Source organism: Chaetura pelagica, unplaced genomic scaffold (genome assembly GCF_000747805.2).
Source record: "Chaetura pelagica isolate M959 unplaced genomic scaffold, ChaPel_1.0 scaffold829, whole genome shotgun sequence".
Taxonomy (NCBI): domain Eukaryota; kingdom Metazoa; phylum Chordata; class Aves; order Apodiformes; family Apodidae; genus Chaetura; species Chaetura pelagica.
The window spans coordinates 724,253-730,510 of record NW_009954535.1 but is presented as its reverse complement, the minus strand read 5'-3'; positions in this window follow the sequence as shown (position 1 = coordinate 730,510).

Genomic DNA, 6,258 nt, shown 5'->3' with positions numbered 1-6,258 from the left:
TGGAGGCGATGACACCGAAAAACGACAACGTTGGCTTTTGGGGAACGATTTATCCCCTTGGACATCAAACCCGTCAGTACTAAGCTCTGTGTGTTGCTCGGTTTATGGCAGCGATGGGCTGGGCTGCCGGCCCGTCCGTGCCCGCGGGGACTGTCAGGAGAGCTCAGCAGGCGTTTCAGCACGCGAGCTGCTCTCCTACAGCTCCTCAGCTGCTGAGCTGTACCACTGTTTTAATAGATGCTTTAATTGATGCCAAGGCTCCAAGGCACAGGAATGAGAGGAAAGCAGTGTAACCCACACTGCTGAGCTTTTGGAGAGTAAGGAAGGCTCCAAGGAAGAGGACGATGCCCAGTGAGTGGCTGCCCAGGAACCTACACAGTGTTGGTATTTATGCCTGGGAATTCAAACTCAACCAGTGAGGAAGTGATCTCTGCCCCTGGAGGGGCTGCCCCTGCTCAGTAGTGAAGAACATCATGACGAGCTTGGACAAAAAAGAGGCTTGCAGGGCTGTCATCAGGCACATTGTCTACATTTTAATTACAGTCTGAAGGGTGAAGGATGAATTGTCTTCATAAGAAATTTTTTTTGGTCTACCAGATTATTGAGGTCAAGGCTTCTGGAGTGACACATGCCAATGCTGGGGCTTTATTTTGTGGCTGTAAACGTGAGTTTAAAAAGATTTTAAAATTATTTGCACTAGTCTCCACAATTTGGGGTGGAAAAGAGACTGAAATTCTTTGGAGAACATTTTCCAAGAGCACATACTTGAAAATCTGCTTTAACATAAATATTTTAAATGTAGAATATGCCTTGTCAAAGTTTTAAGAAAATAGTATTAATCCAAGGATACACTGTGTGTATTGTAATTAAACCCCAGGTCTTTCTGTGCTTCTGAGAAACAGAGTATTACATTACAAAAATTACAAAGTTCTCCTTCCAGAAGGTTGCTGAAGAACATGTGGAATATTTTACATTATAATGTGGTTGTGATTTAATGGGGCAGCCTTATGGAAAATATGGTGGTTAGACAAACCCATGCTGATCTCTCTGTTTTGCTGGCAAATTCTGGCACATGTCTGATATTAGAAGACATTGCTTTAGATGGAATTCATTACTGGAAAGATCAAGGGAGCTTTTTGTTAAGTGGAACTATGTTTGGCAAGGAAGTGTGGCTGAGTGTAAACTCTGTGGCACTGAGAGGAGTGACACTGGATGGAGAAAGTGCTTTTGAGCTGGGTCTTCTTAGCAAGCAACACACACCAAAAACAGGCAGTACATGAGTTTGTGTGAGCAGTTCCATTCCCAAGGCACTTTTCTGTGGTGCAACCTCACTTTGTCCAAGCGAGGAGGGAAGGCAGCTGCTCCACAGCTCCTTGGTGCCAGCTCCTGCCTTTCCAAGTGTGTGACCCACAGTGGGCAGGCTCTGGTCACTGGTGTGTTTGTGTCACATCTGCTGGCATCAGGCTTCCAGCCATGGGACCAGCTACACTTACCTAGGCAGGGCTGCCCTGCAGGGGCAGCAGGGCCATGGGACACCCCTGAAGCCAGAGGGCTCAGGGACACCATAGCCAGGGGAGGTGGCAGGTGACCTGTGCAGAAGCACCTGATATCTGTGGCAGTGCAAGGAGACAAACCAGCTCTCCTGAAGCTCAGTGCAGTGTGTGAACATAAAGCCCACAGTTCCACACCTCAGTACTGAGATCTTCATGCAGGCAAAACCAGCATTCCAGTCAAGCAGAGCCCTGGGACCCGGGCTGAGGGGAGTGTATTCCCTGTTTCCACAGTACTCACAACTCTGTGTCCTTGAAGAAAGCCAGGCCTAAGGAGCCAAACACACACAGATTTCCAAGTGCACACACTAATCTCCCCGTGTGAGAGTCCATCAGTTGATGCTCTTATTTAGCTTTTCATTTTTTTGTCTATTTTTTTTTAATGAGCATTTTATTTTTCTTCATCCTCAGCGTGAACTGGTCAGTGCAAAGTGACTCAGACTTTAGGGAGTGAAGTAATTGAAAGCAGGTTATGTACAGAGGGAATGATTCCTTGGGTGGGTTTTTTTTTTCTTGGCAAATAAGAATAGTCTTACTTTTCAAGCAGCAAGCCTGCATCAGTGGCCAGCCCTGGTCCTAGGCAGAACAGTCCTGGGGAGGCAGCAGCACCCAGTGCAGGGCAGTGCTGGGTTTTGTGCACATCAGGAGCTGCTGCTGCACCTTCAGGTGTATCCTCCTGGTCCTTCACTGTGCCTGTGATGGGGCTGAACCACAAAGCTGGGACCCCAAAGGACACAGTTATCCTTCATTACAGGAGACAAAAGAAATCACAGTGAGAGAGCAGGACACAACTTCAAATAGCACCACACTGTTCATGCATCAGTGCCAGGAAAAGATGTTTTGTGTGCAGTTCTAATCTGAATGATGTACCTGAATTCTGTACCTGTCTTTTGTTTAAATGATGTTTGCTTTTCAATTTGTTCTTCTGCTGCAGACAGTGGCCATTCCCTCCCAGCTGCACACTGGCTCCTGCTGAGGCTGCTCTGGCTGCTCAGTGCTCCAGGTGGCTCAGTTCTGTCACACAACATTCCCACTCTGCCTCATCTTATTCCTCCTTATGCTTTCCCTTCCCCCTGTATTGTGCCAGTTCTCCTTACAGGCCCTTTGCAAAATCTTTTTCTGTTGTTCTTTTTCTTCACAGCTTCTTGCTGGACAGATGATTATTTCAATGTCTTCTGTGCCAGTTCACTGTGTGGTACCAGATCATGTGTCTGATTGTGTCAGACTTGGATCATCTTATTGTTTTCTTAGATAGGGAAGCAATAACAAAATAAACCACTAAAGCAACATGCCAGCACCTCTTCTGCCTGTGTGGGGCACAAAGGCACAGCCCTGATATGAGGCTGCAATAACAGAATTAGCCAGCACTTTCAGTGAGGCACTTCTAGTTTCTCAGCTTGTCTTAACCAAATGTGCTCCCAGTGAAGCCTTACATCTCTGGGTCTTTTATGCAGAGCTGAGCATTCTCACCGTGCTGAACAGAGCCAAACCAGACTGGTGTTTCACATGGCAGTGTGGTATCTCCAGAGTGCTCCTCAGAGCTGGAGACCTTAGCTCCTGAGGCAGAGTGCTTAGGAAGTTAAATACCCTGCTCTTGAGCGAGCATGTAGAAAGTTCTGCTGCAATTTGCTATATATTTAAGTTCTTGGACATTAGGGCAAGGTCTGCATTGACTTACAGTGTGTTAACCTACCCAGTGAGTCAAAGCAACACATCTTCAGGCAGTCTTAGCTGGTTTTCTAAAGCAAAGATGGCAGTTCTTGGATGTGACCACAGTGCCTGAGTGCAACAAAGAACTCTGGCACCTGATTGAAGATCTTAATATAAATATTTCTTAAAATAAGCTTTAAAGTGAGTGAGCTGTGCCAGACTGTGAGACACGGGTTCAGGGCACTGAACTAATACTAACAGGGCACCTAACACAGGTGAGATAAGGTGTTAAGGGCTGTCTCAGTGGGTCTCTGGACAGCCTTTAGAAGGATGTATGACGTGACTCTTTGAGTGCCTTGCTGGGAATTTTCAAGATAACACACTTGGGTACAATTCTTCTGCAGCTCAGGACCACAGTCAGGCACTTTGGTTCCATTGCAACCTCCCAGCAAAACACCCATTGATTCTGAAGACACAGCCAGGGTTTTTGAGTCACTAGGATGTTCATGCAGAGGGCAATATGGGCCCTGACAGCCCAGCTGCATTAGGCAGTGCAGGGATGCACACTGTTCCCAGGAGCCAAGAGGGATGTCCCTGAGAGGCCAGAGACTCTCTCACATATCTAAGTGAACACACTTGGGTGTTTTGCCATGGAATTCTGATGAAGCTTCAATACATTTTTCTACTTATGTAGAAAGAAGAAAGCAACTAGTCATGGGAAAAGAGGCTCCACTCCCATGTCCCCGGGGCAGAAAACTAGCAGCATTACTCCTGCCAGAGTTCAGTTTCACTCCTGTGATAATTAACGGCCTCGTTAACTTTCAGAGGTGTGTGACCAACTTCACAGTGCACCTTGGATTTACTGGGCCTGTCCCCACTCTTGCTTCTCTGTTGCTGCTAAGAGAGGTTTATCTGATTTCAGTGACACTACAGCAATGTAAAACTCTCACCAGGAGACATGAAGGCTCTTTCTCAAGCTGTGGAGTATGTATAGCAATGGAGAACAGCATCTAGAGCAAACCAGGCTGTTCCACAGGTAGCAACAACTGCACTAAATAGCTGGTCCTCTCAAATATCTTCTGCACTGTGGTGGGTATGGCCAGTCAGCATCTTACCACAGAAAACAAGTTAATTGATGCAGAGTTTGTGTGGCCAGGTTGCTAGAACCAGTTGAGCTAAAAAGCTCTCTTTGTGATGTGGAAGTTATCACCTCCTGGCATCCGTGTTGGGTCTTCCCAGCTCTTTGGGGTGCTCTGGAAAACGTTAAGCCATGTGTCCCTGGAGCTGTGACTGCCCTCCTGTCCTGTCTGAGCAGTGCCCCTGTGGCCTCAGCTCTGCCTTTTGTTCTCCTGGTGTACCCCTGATCCGTGAGCCCCTCAGACAGGAGCAAGAGGTCATTCACCTTCTCTGGCCAGGAGGACTGTGCTGGGACTGCTGGGGGCTGCTGGGGGCTGCTGGGGGCTGCTGGGGGCTCCCCCCAAGACTGGCGGGCCTGGAAACTCGCCCCCGGGCCGGGCAGCCACAGCAAAAGCCCCTGCTGGTGTGTTTAGCTCAGGCATGCAGACACAGCCTCTTCGTTAGGAAAGAGCTGTCTTTTCTTGCCCTGTGAGAAGCTGTGACATCTTTCTCTTTCACTTGGATGATTATGGAGAGACAGATCATCTGTCATGCAAGCTTAGAGGAAAAGCTTGTTTAAACTTGGTGTGCCTGGGGAAAATCTGCTATCCTCATCATTGGAGCACATCCTCAAACAGGGCAATGACCTGTTTGATCTAGAAGGACATGTACAATCAGTAGTTCCTGTGTTTTCAGTGAGATCTTTAATCTCCTTTCAGACCACCTGGCAAGCAGAGGTGTCAACCTGCAGATCTACTCAAGCAGCAGATGAACTGAAACACAGATACTCCTACTGAAGTCACATTGCAGCTGTTGACTGGATGTTCTCAGTTCTCATCTCAAAAATTGGTTCTCCTTTCAAAAGCAGTATTGAGATGGGACTGCAGATGTACCAGTTCACGAGCAGCTTTGCTTTGGTTTAGTTTCCCAACAAGTGTGGTCTGTGTGATTTAAAACGTGTATTTGTGAACAGCTTGCAAAGTGAGAAACCCTGTGAGGTTAAAGGACGAGTCTCCATTCTTGTTGGAGCCTCTGCAGGTCTGTGTGTCTGTGTGTGAGTGAGTTCAGAAACTGTCACCTCCAGCTGTGGCCACTGGAACTGGGAGCGCTTCACCACCAGGAGGCAACGCGGGGCTGCTGGGCAGGGCAGCGAGGAGGGAACCGGCTGCAGCGGGTGGGATTTCCTTCTCTGAACGCTCTGGTAAAGCTGCTAATCACGCTGTAAGATTAACTAATGAGTGAGGTGATCACAGTGCCTCTGCTGTAAAAATGTTGTGATACACACACACACACACCTATGACTAAACAGGTTATCTTTAATGGTGTGTCAGTGGGAAGTGGAACAGAACTGTTTGGCAGCTGATACCATCTTTAACCATTTGGCAATTGCTGATTATAATTAGCCACTGGCTCAGGTACAAACAAGCAAGTCCAAGGGCCAGGACGGTGTTCCTCACAAGCCTGTAAACTGTGTAACCTGGAGCTAAAGTGCAGGGGTTATAGGAGGGTGTTCTGACAGTTCAGTAACAAGAATTTAAAGCCTCCTTGCCAAGCCACTGAGAGCAAAGCAGAAGCTGCTGCATGTCGGGGGTAATTCTTGTTGGTGATGAAGTGAGCAGGCCCTGCACACTGGCCTCTAATTAATCTTTTAAATAGCTGAAAGAACAATCAGTCCCCCCCCACACCACAGGAAACAACCCAGCGCCCCTGCCCGGACAATCAAACAGGTCTGGGTGAAAGAAACAAAGCCGGGTTGTTTATTTCCAAACACAAACGTGGGTGTGTGGCTGAATGATGGTTCGTGTCTCAGTTACTGCTGCGTTCACACTTGAAATAGGGATTCTGTGAAGCCCTGGGTGCCAGCCCAGCCCAGCCCAGCCCAGCCCAGTCCAGCCCAGCCCGGATCACGCCCCGCTGGTGCGGATCAGCCGCAGCCCCCGGG